Raw genomic sequence first — 15,588 nt, forward strand, 5'->3', positions numbered from 1 at the left:
TGGTAAAGAATCCGCCTGCAATGCAGGAGACCCAGGTTCAATTCCTTGGTCAGGAAGATCCGCTGGAGAAGAAAACGGCAACTCACTCCAGTATTCTTGCCTAAGAAATCCCATGGACAGAGGAAGCTGGCAGGCTCCAGTCCAAGGGGTCGCAAAGAGTGTGACTCACACACAGACATGCACACATCTGATCCTTCACAAGAGTTCCTCCCCTCGTGAAGGGAGCTTCTTTAGAGGCTGTGTCTGTTTCTCACTGGTTGAATCAATACACGAATGAAAGGGAACCATTTACAAAGACACTTCCCCCTTCATCCCCAGCAGTATAAAATATGCAGAGATTCTTACTGTTTTAAACCTTTTTATTTTAAAATAGGATGTTGTATATATCTTTACAATTTTCCTAACTAAAAGGTCCTGGGTTTAAATGTTTTGCTCAAAATCAATGACAACTTGAGTCACCAAGGCTGAAGTCTAGCAGCATAAAAATACTCTGGCGCTGGGAGACCAGCCGGTGCCCGACGGGACTGAAGTTCTGAGCGACCCTAGGCCTCCGACCAGCCGTCTCTGCCAGAAATCTTCCCTCGCACAGGGCCAGTGAGACTACAACTCCCCTATCATCAGCTGCCTGCAGTGCTCATGGCCTTTTTCTCTGATAGGCTGTGACCTCATCTCTATTAATGGATATTTACACTCCACCCCAAGAAGTTTGCTGTTTGAATGCAGAAATGAAGATCCTTATACAATGTTCTTTGTATACTTATATGAGGATTTCCACAGGGTAAACTCTTTGAAATGCAATTGCCAGTTTATAGGAACTAACTACCTGTTTAAAATGATTGATAGATAATGTTGACTTGGTCTCCAAAAAGGCTTTGCCAGTTCATACCCCAAAGGTGTCCTTTTGCCCCCTGACCCCACTGGCTATTGCTGTCATATTGATTTATCATTTTAAGCTACCAGTGAGGTTAAGCTTTGTTTTCTTCATGTTTAACTGCCCTTTACATTTCCCTTGTGAACTGTTTATTCAAATTCTTTGAGCAGTTGAGATGGAACTCCAAATATGAAAAATAAACTTCTAAATTTTATTCTATTACTTAAGTGGGATTTTTAATGTTTAGATCTTTAGTCTATCTGATACCTTTTTTCAGAGTTGAAACTCTTTAAGTTTATATTGAATGATTACGGCTATTTATTTTTTACAAGCAGGAAGTAAAGTTGTCCTTTCCTTACATGTTTGAGCTATCATCTTTATCACAGATTAAATTCTTATGCACATGTAAGGTAATTTCCAGGCTTCCTGTTCTGTTCCTGCTGCCTCTATTTCTACGTCTGGCTCTACCCCACGTTGTTTTAATTACTGCAGCTTTAAAACACATGCCTGGTAACCAGTAGGCACTCAATAAATATTTGTTACTCTCTGAATTTACTCTTTTGAGTATACTTAAAATCAATTTGTCAAGTTTTTTTAAAACCTACTGTTTAGTTCTTTTACTGTCAAACTCCTTGAGCATTTTCATTTTAGACTATCTTTATTGTAGCATATGTTTTCATTTATTTTTTTAAAAATTATATCTGACAGTATTTTCTTTTAGTTTGCAAGTTTATCCCATTCAGTTATTGTTAAGCAGATAGATTTAGTTGTGTCATCTTTTACAGATTCAGATTGGTTTTTAATACTTTCTCATTTTCCCTCATTTGTTTTCTGGTCTGTGTTTTCTTTGTTGTTTCTCCCCAACCTCAATAATTTGAAAAAGGTATAATTTTTATAAATTAGTCTTATATTTTTACTTACAGAGAAATATCCTTAAACCTGTGTAACTCCAAAGTCATTCCTCTTAGAACCTAGACATCGAGAGCAAGGCAAAATTTAAATAGAGATAATGAAGATATAAACAATACAGTTAATAAATTTGATCAATCAGATATAAAAGAACCCCACACTGGACAAATAATTCACATTCTTTCTGAGCCAGAAGAACATTTAAATTGGCCATAAAAGGAACTATAATAAATTCCACAGAATCAATGTCATATAGACCATGTCATCTGCCCATAATACACTAAAATTAGAAATTAATAACAAAAGTAGGGCTTAAAAGCATATGTCTCTTGCAATTTTGCCGATTCTGGGCCTGTTTTTCCCCCCCGATCTGTTCTGCCTGCCCCTCCCTCGTGGACTGCCTTGTGGCTGTGGGAAACTTGAAATTCACACTCTGCACAGCAAGTCAGATTCTCTAGCCTCCCCTTGAGGAGCTCATGAACCAGTTTTTTTCATCCAGAACCCATCCAGGTGAGCAGCAGAAACAAAAGGGTCATCTTCTGGCTTAGCAGGATCCACGTTCCTAAGAAGTTTTTAACGGCAACTTCACATACAATCAGTATCTAATGATTTTCCATCCCCATCTCCATGAAATATGAATAAGCTATAAACACTGCGGTAATTCCCTCCTCCTCTCTCCCCTCCTCCCCTACCTTTTAAGCATGTTTTATGATTTTCATTCATCTCTGGAATCAACAAATAGTATTGAGCACCTACTACATGAGCATCTACAGGCACTGTGGAGGAAGTCGATAGAGGTGGTCCCTACATCAGGTGTGGCCCCTACTTTCATGTAGCTTAAGGTCTGGCACAGAGACGGAAACAAACAGCCACTCAAACCAGTGTAGCACTGTGGACAGCAATGAGAGCCTGTGGCAAGGAGATTCTACCCAGCTAGGGAGGCCGGGCGAGGCTAGACTGTATGAAGGATGCTGAAATGGTATCAACAGAGGAGTAGGAGTTACCTTGGCAAAGAGGAGGGAAGAGTGTGCCAGGTAGAGGAAATAGCAGGTGCAAAGACCCTGTGGCAGGAAGGAGCAGGTAAAATATGAGAGACAGAAAGGGGGCCTGCTTGACTAGGCCGCTATGAATCGGGCAGAGACAGGCTGGCACAAAGTGATTTGGGCCTCATTGGCCAGGCTGAGGCTAGCTGCCATCACTCCAAAAGCAATGAGAAGCTACTATAATTTTTTGATTTTGTTATTGTTAAATATAACACAAAATTCAGAAAATCATAAAGAGCATATATATCATTTAATGAATTACTATCAAGCAAACATCCTGGTGGCTCAGAGGGTAAAGTGTCTGCCTTCAATGCAGGAGACCTGGGTTCGATCCCTGGGTGGGGAAGATCCCCTGGAGGAGGAAATGGCAACCCACTCCAGTATTCTTGCCTGGAAAACCCCACGGATGGAGAAGCCTGGTGGGCTACAGTCCACGGAGTCACAAAGAGTCAGACACGATGGAGTGACTTCACTTCACTTTAAACATCACAGAGGGTTTCCCAGGTGGTGCTAGTGGTAAAGAACCTACATGTCAAGGCAGAAGACATAAGAGACATGGGTTCAATTCCCGGGTCAGGAAGATCCCCTAGAGAAGGGGATGGCAACCCATTCCAGTATTCTTGCTTGGAGAATCCCATGGACAGAGGAGCCTGGCAGGCTATGGTTCATAGGGTCACAAAGAGTTGGACATGACTGCAGTGACTTAGCACACATACACACAAACATCTCAGATGGGAGGAAGCTAAAGAGACATGATGACCAAAGGCAATGTGGGATCCTGGATTGGATCTTGAACATAAAAAGTGCTGTTAATGGAAAAACTGGTGAACTCTAAAGTCTGTAGTCTAGTTAATGATACTGTACCAAATGTGGGTTTCTTAGTTTGGATAAAGTACCTATAAAATGTCAACATTAATGGAAGCTGAGTTAAGGATAAATGGGAACTCGCTGTACTATGTTTGCAACTTTCCTGCAAATCTAAAATTGCCCCCAAAATTGAACAACAAAAAGTTTAAGCTGACAAATTCCAAAAACATCCTGCAATCCAGAAAACAATATAGTTTCAAAAAGCTAACCAACTCACATACTTTAAGAATACTTTTCTCTTATTGTTTTTTGGTTTCATTTGACAATGTCTTCACATAACGATGATTTTGTAATATTTTCTAAAATAGAATAAAAGGTCTCTTTTCCCTCAGACTGGACTGCAAAGCTACAGTAATCAAAACAGTATGGTACTGGCACACACACCATTGCGTGTGTGTGGATCAATGGAACAGAATGGAGAGCCCAGAAATAAATTCATGCAATTATGGTCAGTTAACTTACAACAAAGGGGGATAGACTATACAACAGAGAAAAGTTAGTCTTTTCAGTAAGTGGTGCTGGGAAAAGGGTACAGGAACACATAAAAGAATGAAATTAATCTATCTTCTCACATCATATGTAAGAAAAACTCAAAATGGATTGAAAACATAAATGTAAGGCAGGAAACCATAAAACTCCCAAAAGAAAACATAGGCAGAATATTTTTTGACATAAATTGTAGCAATATTCTTTTTGACTGTGTCTAAGATAAAAGAACTAAAAACAAATTAAATAAATGGGACCTAATTAAAACATTCTGCACAGCAAAGGAAACCATCAACAAAACAAAAAGGTAACCTACTGAACGGGAGGAAATATTTGCAAATGATATGACTGATAAGGGGTTAATATACAAAATACACAAGCAGATCATACAACTCAGCATCAAAACCAACAAACAATCCGATTAAAAAATGAGCAGAAGACCTCAACTTTTCTCCAAAGAAGACATACAGATGACCAACAGCCACATGAAAAGATGCACAATGTTGTTAATCATCAGGGAAATATAAATCAAAGCCACAATGAGATATCACCTGTCAGAAAGGCTATCATCAGAAAGAGCACAAAAAATAAATGTTCGTGAGAATGTGGGGCAAAGGCAACCTTTGTACACTATTGGTGAGAATGTAAGTTGGTGCAGACACTGTGGAAAACAGTATGGAGGTTCCTAAAAAAACTGAAAACAGGACTACCCTAATCCAGCAATTCTACTACTTGCTATATATCTGAAGAAAATAAAAACATTAATTTGAAAAGATATATGAACCCCTCAATGTTCATAGCAGCATATTTACAATGGCCAAGATACGGAAGCAACCTAAGTGTTCAATAACAGCTGAATGTATAACAATGCAGTGCTTCCCCACTGGCTCAGGAGTAAAGAATCCGCCTGCAGTGCAGGAGGCACAGGTTTGATTCCTGAGTCAAGAAGATCCCCTGGAGGGGGCATGGCAACCCACTGCAGTGTTCTTGCCTGAAGAATCCCATGGACAGAGGAGCCTGGGAGGTTACAGTCCATAAGGCAGCAAAGCATCAGACACGACTAAACTGATCACACACACACACACACAGGAATACTATTCAGCCCTAAAGAAGAATAAAACTTGCCATTTTCAAAAACATGCATAGACTTAGAGGATATTACGCTTAGTGAAATGTCAGACAGAGCGAGACAAATACTGTATGTTATGACTTATATGTGGAACCTAAAAGTACAGCAAACCAGTGAATATAACAAAAAAAGAAACACTCACAGATATAGAGATCAAGCTAGCGGTTACCAGAGAGGAAAGGGAAGAGGGAAGGGCAAGGTAGGAGTAGAGGATTAAGAGGTACAAACTGCTGTGTGTAAAATAAGCTACAAAGATATATTGTACAGCACAAGGAATATAGCCAATATTTTACAATAACTGTAAATGGAGTATCAACTTTAAGAGTTGTGAATCACTATGCTGTACATCTGAAATTTATTTAATCTTATAAATCAACTATATCTCAATAAAAATAATTTTTAAAAGGCAATTTCTTCAAAATAACAGGTAAAACTGAAACATAGTGTTTAGGGACCACACTTGGGGGATGAGTTAGACAAGGATATGCACCTAAACTGGTCCCCTCAAGGAAGGACATGTCTCCTAAGTTTCCTCCCATCTCTGATGATTATCATGACCTTGACACTTGTGAAGGGTACTGCTCAGATATTCTGAAGGATGTCCCTCAATTTGTATTTGTCTGTTGTTTTTCTCTTGCTAGAAAGCAGCTATGAGTTTTTTTTTTTTTAATTGGAATATGGTTGATTCACAATGTTGTGTTAGTTGCGGATGTACAGCAAAGTGAATCTGTTCTATGTATACATATACCCATTCTTTTTTTTTTTTCCAGATTCTTTTTTCCAAATAGGCCATTACAGAGTATTGTGTAGAGCTTCCTGTTCTATGGGCTTCCCTGGTGGCTCAGATGGTAAAGAGTCTGCCTGCAGTGCTGGAGACTGGGGTTCGATTCCTGGGTCAGGAAGATCCCCTGGAGGAGGAAATGGCAACCCACTCCAGTATTCTTGTTTGGAAAATCCCATGGATGGAGGAGCCTGACAGGCTACACTCTATGAAGTCACAAAGAGTCAGACACGCCTGAGCAACTTCACTTTCTTTCTTTCACTTTCCTGTTCTACAGCAAAGGTTCTTAGTAGTTATCTATCTTATATATGGTAGTGTGTATGTGTAAATCCCAGTCTTCCAATTTATCCTTCCCTGCCCCCATCTTTGCCCCTGGTAACCGTAAGTTTATTTTGCATACCTGTAACTCTATTTCTGTTTTGTATATAAGTTCATTCATGGCCTTTTAAAATTAGATTCCACACATAAGCAATATTATATGACCCTTTTCTTTCTCTGACTTCCTTCACTCAGTATGATAATCTCTAGGTCCACCCAGGTTGCTGCAAATGACATTATTTTGACCTTTCTAATGGCTGATTAATATTCCACCACATATATGTACCTATCTTTTTTATCCTTTCTTTTGTTGATGGGCATTTGGTTGCTTCCATGTTCTGGCTATTGTGAATAGTGCTTCAATGAATATTGGAGTGCAAGTATTGTTGAATTATGGTATTCTCTAGATATATGCACAGGGGTAGGATTCTTGGATCATATGGTAGCTCTATTTTTAATTTTTCAAGGAACCTCCATACTGTTCTCCATAGTGGCTGTAGCAGTTTACATTCCCACCTAGAGGGCAGGAGGGCTATGAGTTTTTATAATATAAAGGCACAGAGGTGAAATGCCCTTACTGTACTGTGTATACGCTAATCAATATGGTTTATCACTAGTGATGTTAATCTAGATCACTTGATTAAGGTGGTGTCTATCAGGTTTTGTCACTGTAAAATTTCTAATTTTCATACTCTATTCTTTGAAGATGAGTCTCTGAGTCCAGTCACACCCAAGGAGAGGTGAATTACATTCCACTTCTTGGAGAAGCAGTGTCTGTTAGAATTCTTGGACTTTGTGGTCCAGTGGTTAAGAATCCGCTTGCCAATGCAGGGGACACAGGTTCAATCCCTGATCTTGCAAGATTCCACCTGCTCCAGGGCAACTAAGCCCGTGTGCTACAACTACTGATCCTGCCCTCTAGCCTTTGAGCCACAACTACTGAAGCCCTTGTGCCCTAGAGCCTGTGCTCAGCAACAAGAGAAGCCTCTGCAAAGGGAAGCCTAGACAACATAAACAGAGAGTGGCCTCCACTCGTTGCAACTAGAGAAAAAGCCCAAGTATAGTAATGAAGGCCCAGAAGAGCCAAAAATAAATACATAAAAAATTTTTAAAAATTCTTCTGTAAGGAAGAATTTTCTTATTTACATATTCATTCAATCATTTATTCATATAACTTTAGGTTTATGGGTTACAATCCAACACTATTGTGATATATTTTATTGCTCAAATTACTCCAGCTCTGGCCACTGGAGTTCCTTCAGGTTGGTGGCCGTACTTTTTCGATACTATCCCTCCCTGCTTTTCTTCCTGAGGACTGCCTTGTTTTCTGGCATTACAAAATCATACAAGCCCATCTCATATTATCCCTGCCCTAGTCCTAGAATCAGCCATTTCTCTAAGGATCATGATTCTTTTTCATTGGTGAATGGTATTTAGAGACCACAATCCGGGTGCTGGATGTGCTCGCTGCTATGGGAGGAGGCAGTATTTACTCATTTTTAAAAATGTACTTTTCAAGTTTCTGGGTTCTTCCTCCAGTTCTTTTTTTCCTTGCAATTTATTTTTTTTGAAAAAAACTGTCCTGTAATTTCGCACAGTTTGGATTTTACTGGTTACGTCCCCGAGTTGTTGTTCAACACTTTTCTCTGTCCCATATATGTTTCCTGTAAATTTGTAGTTGGATCTATAGGCATGAGCAGATTCTGGCTAGATTTTGGGGGCAGGAATGCCTCATAAGTGGTGGTATGGTTCTTCCATCAGGAGGTGCATAATTACTGGTTATCTATTTTTTGGTGAGATGTCAACCGCCATGGACAATCATTGCCTAGATCCACTTATCTTTCAAGGCTGCCAAATGGCGATCTTCCACTTCAGTCATTCCTCTTTCATTCATTTGTGGGAACACAAAAAATATTTGTTTCATTCTATATTAAAAAAAAATAGTCTTATCTACTATTCTGTTACCTCATGTTGCAGTTCATATAGAAAGGAGGCTTTTTTCCCTCTATTTAGCAGTTTTTTAAAATAAAGTGTTGGTTCCTCTGACATCTTGTCACCCCATTGATTGCCAGGGTTGATTTGGCTGATGTGGCTGGGTTGGTGGGTGCCCTGTTCCTCCCTCACAGTTCTGTGTATGTGTTTCCTGAAGCTGCATGCTCAAGTCAGAGAGGATGACCTTCCCCTAGAGAGCAGGATGGTTTTTTGGTTAACGGTAAATTAGTAGCCGTGGTCTCCTACTAGAACCTCCAAACAAGTTCCTTAGTATCTTCTAATGATGACAAATCATTATGAGATCATCAAATATATTTTATGTATATCAATGCATTGATTTATTATCCTTTTGATGCCCTATTTATTGCACTTTGGGCCAGTGAAAGCCTCTCAAGTTGGCTCCCGAGTCCTTTTCTGACACAATACTAGTAATCTTTGGCAGTTTCTTCCAATACGATATAGAGTAAGCAGGCAGGAGACAGACACCTTATGCAGCATAGCTTCCAGGTCTGGTGGGAACACCTCTGTTTAGTTTCACCCTTGGAGAGGATACTACACCTTCTAGGTTTCTGGCAAGGGCCTTGAGAGATTCACCAAGAGAGGGATTACAGAGATGGAATTGGTGGTGATGGTGGGGAGATGATGAATTCAATTTTTAACTTTGTTATGGGCTAAATTTTGACACCCCCTGCTCCTGCCCCCAATTCCTTTGTTGAAGTCCTAACCCCCAGTACTTCATATTTTAACTATATTTGGAGACAGTGCCTTTGAAGAGGTTATTAAGGTAAAATATGGTTATATTAATGGGCCTTAATCCAGTAGGATGAAGCACAAGCTGGAAACAAGATTGCCGGGTGAAATATCGATAACCTCAGATATGCAGATGACACCACCCTTACGGCAGAAAGCAAAGAGGAACTAAAGAGCCTCTTGATGAACATGAAAGAGGAGAGCTGGCTTAAAACTCAACATTCAAAAAACTAAGATCATGGCATCCAGTCCCATCAGTTCATGCCAAATAGATGCGGAAACAATGGAAATAGTGACAGACTTTATTTTCTTGGGCTCCAAAATCACTGCAGATGGTAACTGCAACCATGAAATTAAAAGATGCTTGCTCCTTGGAAGAAAAGCTATGACAAACCTAGACAGCATATTAAAATGCAGAGACATCACTTTGCTGACAAAGGTCCTTAGTCAAAGCTATGGTTTTTCCAGTAGTCATGTATGGATGTGAGAGTTGGACCAAAAGAAGGCTGCAGTGTTGGAGAAGACTGTTGAGAGTCCCCTGGACTGCAAGGAGACGAAATCAATCAATCCTAAAGAAATCAGTCCTGAATATTCATTGGAAGGACTGATGGTAAAGCTGAAGCTCTGATAGTTTGGCCACCTGATGTGAAGAACTGACTCAATGGAAAAGACCCCAATGCTGAGAAAGATTGAAGGCAGGAGAAGGGGACAACAGAGGACGAGATGGTTGGATGGCATCACCAATTTGATGGACATGAGTTTAAGCAAGATCTGAGAGTTGGTGATGGACAGGGAAGCCTGGTGTGCAGCAGTCAATGGGGTGGCAAAGAGTTGGACATGACTGAGTGGCTTAACTGAACTGAATCCAGTAGGACTGGTATCCTTTATAAGAAGAGAAGATTAGGACATGGACAACACCTAGGCCAGGGGAAAACCATGTGAGGAGGAAGCAAGAAGGCCACCACTAGCAAGCCAAGGAGCAAGGCCTCAGAAGAAACCAAATTTGCCAACAACTTGACCTTGGACTTCTAGCTTCCAGAACTGAGAAAAATGAATTCGTGTTGTTTAAGCCACCCAGGCTGTGGTATTTTGTTATGGTAGCCCTAGAAAATGAATACAAACTTGTTGAGTTAGAGGTATTTGAGGGATGTTTCGCCAGCATTCACAAGGGTGGGTTCAGGGCTCAGGAAAGAGGACTGGTGTGGAAGCAGATATACGGGAGCTGGGGACAAATACAGGGTGGATAAAACCATGTGGGAAGAAGTGAATCTCCAGGGAGAGTCTGAGAAGTGGAAGGAGAAGAGAGCTGGCAAACAAACCCATGTTAAGAAATGGGGGAAAGGGATGTCCCTGGTGGTCCAGCAGTCATGAATCCCCTTGGTGATCCAGTGGTTAAGAAACCCCTGCCTTGCAGGGGACATGGGTTTGGTCCCTGGACAGGAACTAAGATCCCGCATGCTGTGAGGCAGCTAAGCCCGTGTGCCACAGCTCTTGAGCCTGAGCTCTAGAGTCCATGAGCTGCAACCAGTGAAGCCTGTGTTGCCGAGAACTCACGCTCCACAAGAGGAGCCACACCACGAGACACCTGCGCACCGAACCTAGAGAGGAGCCCCTGCTCGCCTCAACTAGAGAAAAGCCCTCACAGCAACGAAAACTCAGCGAAGCCAGAAATAAATAAATTAAATAATTTAAAAAGAAATGGAGGAAGGAAGAGAAGCCCCTGCAGTAGACCTAGTAGTGAGTGGAGGGAGAGGCAGGAGCAAAAGCGTCAAACAAGCCCAGAGCCTGAAAGTGGGGTTAAGGGTTTGGAGACAGGAATGGTTACCTACTGAATGCCAAGGAGAGGTCAAGTAACAAGGACTGAAGGGGAGTCCTGGGGTTCTGCAGTCATAGACGGGGCGGGAGCTAGGAGAGCCAGGCTGCTGTGGTTCAGGGTAGGAAGGGGGAAGAAGGAGATAAAGGTAAAGCATCTTCAGGAAGCCTGACAGAAAGGAGGACATGGTACAGACTGATAGAGGGAGTTGTTTTCTCTTGTGTTTATTAGGAGTGACTTGAGCATGTGTTATATGATGAGATGAAGGAGCTAGTGGATAGGAAATAAATAAATGAAGAGATGGAACCCTGGACTATTCCAAGGCAAAAAGAGGAACATTAAGCACACAGGAACACCTATTTCTCTGAGAAAGGAAGAATGCTGGTGGTGATAGGTTTGGAGGTTTGGGGTAGGAATCTGGGGATGAATATTCATGCACATTTTTAATGTAAGATGCATGTCTTCACTTCTCTTGGGCAGATTTCTAGGAGTGAAACTGCTAGGTGATATGGTAGCTCCCATGTTTAACAATTTAACTGCCAAGTGTCTTCCAAAGCAGCTGTACCATTTTATACTCCCACCAGCAACGTATGAGGGTTCCAGGGTCTCCACATCCTGACAATGCTCGTTATCATCTCTTTTTTAAATATACGCATTCTAGAGGGAGTGAAGTGGTACTTCATGGTGGGTTTTTTAAGCTTTGAGGGGACCTATAATTAATTAATGAATTTTTAGCTGTGCTGGGCCTTCAGTGCTACGCATGGGCTGTCTCTAGCTGCGGTGCTGGCTTATGGCAGTGGCTGTTCTTGTTGTGGGGCACAGGGCTAGGGTGTGGGAGTTTCAGTAATTGTGGGATGGGGGCTCAGGAGTTCTGGCTCACAGGCTCTGGAGCACAGGCTCAATAGTTGTGGCACATGGGCTTAGTTCTCCTGAGTCATGTGGAACCTTCCGCATCCAGGGATTGAACCTGTGTCTCCTGCATTGGCAGGCAGATTCTTAACCACTGGACTGCCAGGGAAGTTCTTCTTTGTGGTTTTGATTTAATCCCCTTAATGGCTAATGTTTTCGGTATCTTTTCATATCAGCATCAGTATCAGTTCAGTTGCTCAGTTGTGTCCGACTCTTTGCGACCCCATGAACTGCAGCACGCCAGGCCTCCCTGTCCATCACCAACTCCCGTTGACCCAAACTCGTGTTCATTGAGTCAGTGATGCCATCCAGCCATCTCATCCTCTGTCGTCTCCTTCTCCTCCGCCCCTCAATCTTTTCCAGCATCAGGGTCGTTTCAAATGAGTCAGCTCTTCGCATCAGGTGGCCAAAGTATTGGAGCTTCAGCTTCAGCATCAGTCCTTCCAATGAATATTCAGGCCTGATTTCCTTTAGGACAGACTGGTTGGATCTCCATATAGTCCAAGGGACTCTCAAGAGTCTTCTCCAACACCACAGTTCAAAAGCATCAATTCTTCGGCGCTCAGCTTTCTTTACAGTCCAACTCTCACATCCATACATGACCACTGAAAAAACCATAGCCTTGACTAGACGGACCTTTGTTGACAAAGTAATGTTTCTGCTTTTCAACATGCTGTCTAGGTTGGTCATAACTTTCCTTCCAAGGCGTAAGCGTCTTTTAATTTCATGGCTGCAATTATCATCTGCAGTGATTTTGGAGCCCAGAAAAATAAAGTCAGTCACTGTTTCCCCATCTATTTGCCATGAAGTGATGGAACCAGATGCCATGATCTTAGTTTTCTGAATGGTGTATTGGCTATTTGTAAATCTCCTTTAGGGATAAATCTATTCAAATCATTTGCCCATTTTTAAACTGGGTTATTTGTCTTTATTGTTGAACTGTAAGCATTCTTTAAATATTCTGTATGAGTGTGCGTGCTAAGTCATTTTAGTCATGTCTGACTCTGTATGACCCTATGGACTGCAACCACCAGGCTCCTCTATCCACGGGATTCTCCAGGCAAGAATACTGGAGTGTGGGGCTTCCTTGGTGGCTCAGTGGTAGAGAATCAACCTCCCAATGCAGGGGACATGGGTTCGATCCCTGGTCTGAAAAGATCCCACATGCTGCAGAGCAACTAAGCCCGTGTGCCGCGACTACTGAGCCTGTGATCTGGAGCCCGAGAACCTCAACACTGAACCCTAGAGCCTGTGCTCTGCAACAACAGAAGCCACGAGAAGCTTCTCACTGAAATGAGAAGCCTGCACACCGCAACCAGAAAGTAAGCCCCTGTTGACCACAACTAGAGAAAAGCCCATGGAGCAATGAAGACCCAGCATAGCCAAATAAATAAATAAAATTATATATATATTAAAAAAAAAAAGGATACTAGAGTGGGTCACCATTTCCTTCTCCAAAATACTCTGGATACTAGTACCTTATCATATATTATGATTTAAAAATATCTTCTCTCCACCCATAGGTTGTCCTTTTACTTTCTTGATGATGATGTTCTTCAAAGGACAAGAGTTTTTAATTTTGATGAAGTGTAGTTTATTTTTTTCTTTGGTTGTTTGTGCTTTTGGTGTTGTATCTAAGAAGGCTTTGCCTAACCCAAGGTCATGAATATTTACTTCTCCATTTTCTTCTAAAAGTTTTATAGGTTTAGTGCTTACATTTAGGTCTGTGATATATTTGGAGTTAACTTTTGTGTATGGTGTAGGGAAGGGGTCCAACTTAATTCTTTTGCATGCAAATATCCAGCTGTCCTAACACCATTTGTTGAAAAGACTATTCTTTCTCCATGAAATGGTCTTGGAATCTTTACTGAAGAATCAGTCGGCCATGAATGTAAGAGTGTATTTTTGGAATCTCAACTCTATTCCACTGATTTATGTCTATCCTTATGCCAGTATCTTATTGTCTTGATTTGTAGTTAAGTTTTGAAATCGGGACGTGTTAGTCCTCCAACTTTGTTTTTTGTTTCCAAGATTTGTTTAGCTATTCTGGGTCCTTCACATTTCCATATGATTTCCTGGATCAGCTTGTCAATTTCTGCAAAAAACAGCAGCTGGGATATTGATGGGGAATGTGTTAAATCTGCAGACCAATTTGGGGTGTATTGGCATCTTAATAATATTAAGTCTTCCAATTTATGAACTTGAGATGTCTTTTAATTAGGTCTTCGTTAATTTCTTTCAGTGATGTTTTGTAGTTTACAATGTATAAATCTTACACTTCTTTTGTTATGTCCGATTCGTTTCTAAGCATTTATTCTGATACTCATAAATGGAATTATTTAAAAAATTTCATTGCTAGTGTGTAGAAATAGTTGATTTAAATATATTGATCTTGTATCCTGTACCCATTTATTAGTTCTAATTGTTTCTTATGCTTTTCTGTTTACAAGGTCATCTAATCTGTAAATAGTTTTACTCTTCCTTTCCAATCTATATAGTTTTGTTTTCTTGCCTAATTGCCCTAGCTAGAACCTCCAGCACAATGTTAAATAGAAGTCAAGCGTATGGCTATTGTTTGAAAAGATGTCAATTTTTCTCATGACAGTTTCTGTTATAATTCCAAAAAGAATTACAGCTCATGTGGATGAACACAAAGGTAAGAGCAGCTATAAAAAGAGAAACGAGTGAAGATTTTCCCTTCTGCTATAGTAAAGCATTTAAAAGGCAACAATAATTAAAATGGAATAGCACTGACAGAAAGATATAAATCTCAGTGGATTAGAGTAAAATGTTCAGACTCTGTATATAAGAACAAAAAAACCAATGGCAAAGTGACAGGGTTTTTTTAGTAAGTATTGGGGAACTTGGATAGCTGCTGGGGGAGACAGAGTTAGATTTTCACCTCAAGTCATTCATCAAAATAGTTTCTAGAAGAAATTAAAGAGAATGAAAGAACAAAGAAAAAGCCAAACAATTTAAAAACTAGAAAAAATATGAACGGACATTATTGGACCTATGAGTGTGGAAGAACTTAAGCTTGAAATATTAGAAGAAATTAAAGGATTTGACTCCATAATGTATGTAAAAAGATATTTGCAATAAAAAAAGTCAAAGTATTATTATTCCTAACATAGACAGGGTTAATATAAATTAGTAAGTTAAGGCTTCAAAGAAAAATAGGCATAGAAAAGAGACAATTCAAAAATAAACTTATTAAAAGGGGAAATACAGATGACTAATAACTGAAAAAATGTTCAATCTCACTGGCAATCAAAGAACTAACTGCAAGGGGAACAAGGAGGTACTACCTTTTGCTTTCAGCAAAGATTTCTAAGATGTTATTCATCATTGCTTAGGGTATGTTGAGATAGCTCTCATGCTAATCTTATGAATTATTAGATATATTATTAGGCCCATTTGATAATGTGGAGACTGAGATTCTGGGGTTCAGTATTTTGCCCAAGCTTATACTGCTAGTAAGCAGTGGCACCAGGATTTAAACCCAGGCTGTGTGACTCTGTTATAGTAAAGGCCCTTTAAAATAGATGTGGGAGGGAGAGGTGAAGGACAGGGGGAAATATAGCTTGCAGAGCCGGGCAAATGCATTTTATAGTGCCTGTGTGGAAGGGTTATGATATTGTACAGGGAAGCAATGAGTGGAAATTACATAAAAGAACCACTCTTTCAAAGTCAGAACTGTCCCGAATGGACTAGAGAGGC

The sequence above is a fragment of the Odocoileus virginianus genome, chromosome 2 (assembly GCF_023699985.2).
Source record: "Odocoileus virginianus isolate 20LAN1187 ecotype Illinois chromosome 2, Ovbor_1.2, whole genome shotgun sequence".
NCBI classification, from domain to species: Eukaryota; Metazoa; Chordata; class Mammalia; order Artiodactyla; family Cervidae; genus Odocoileus; species Odocoileus virginianus.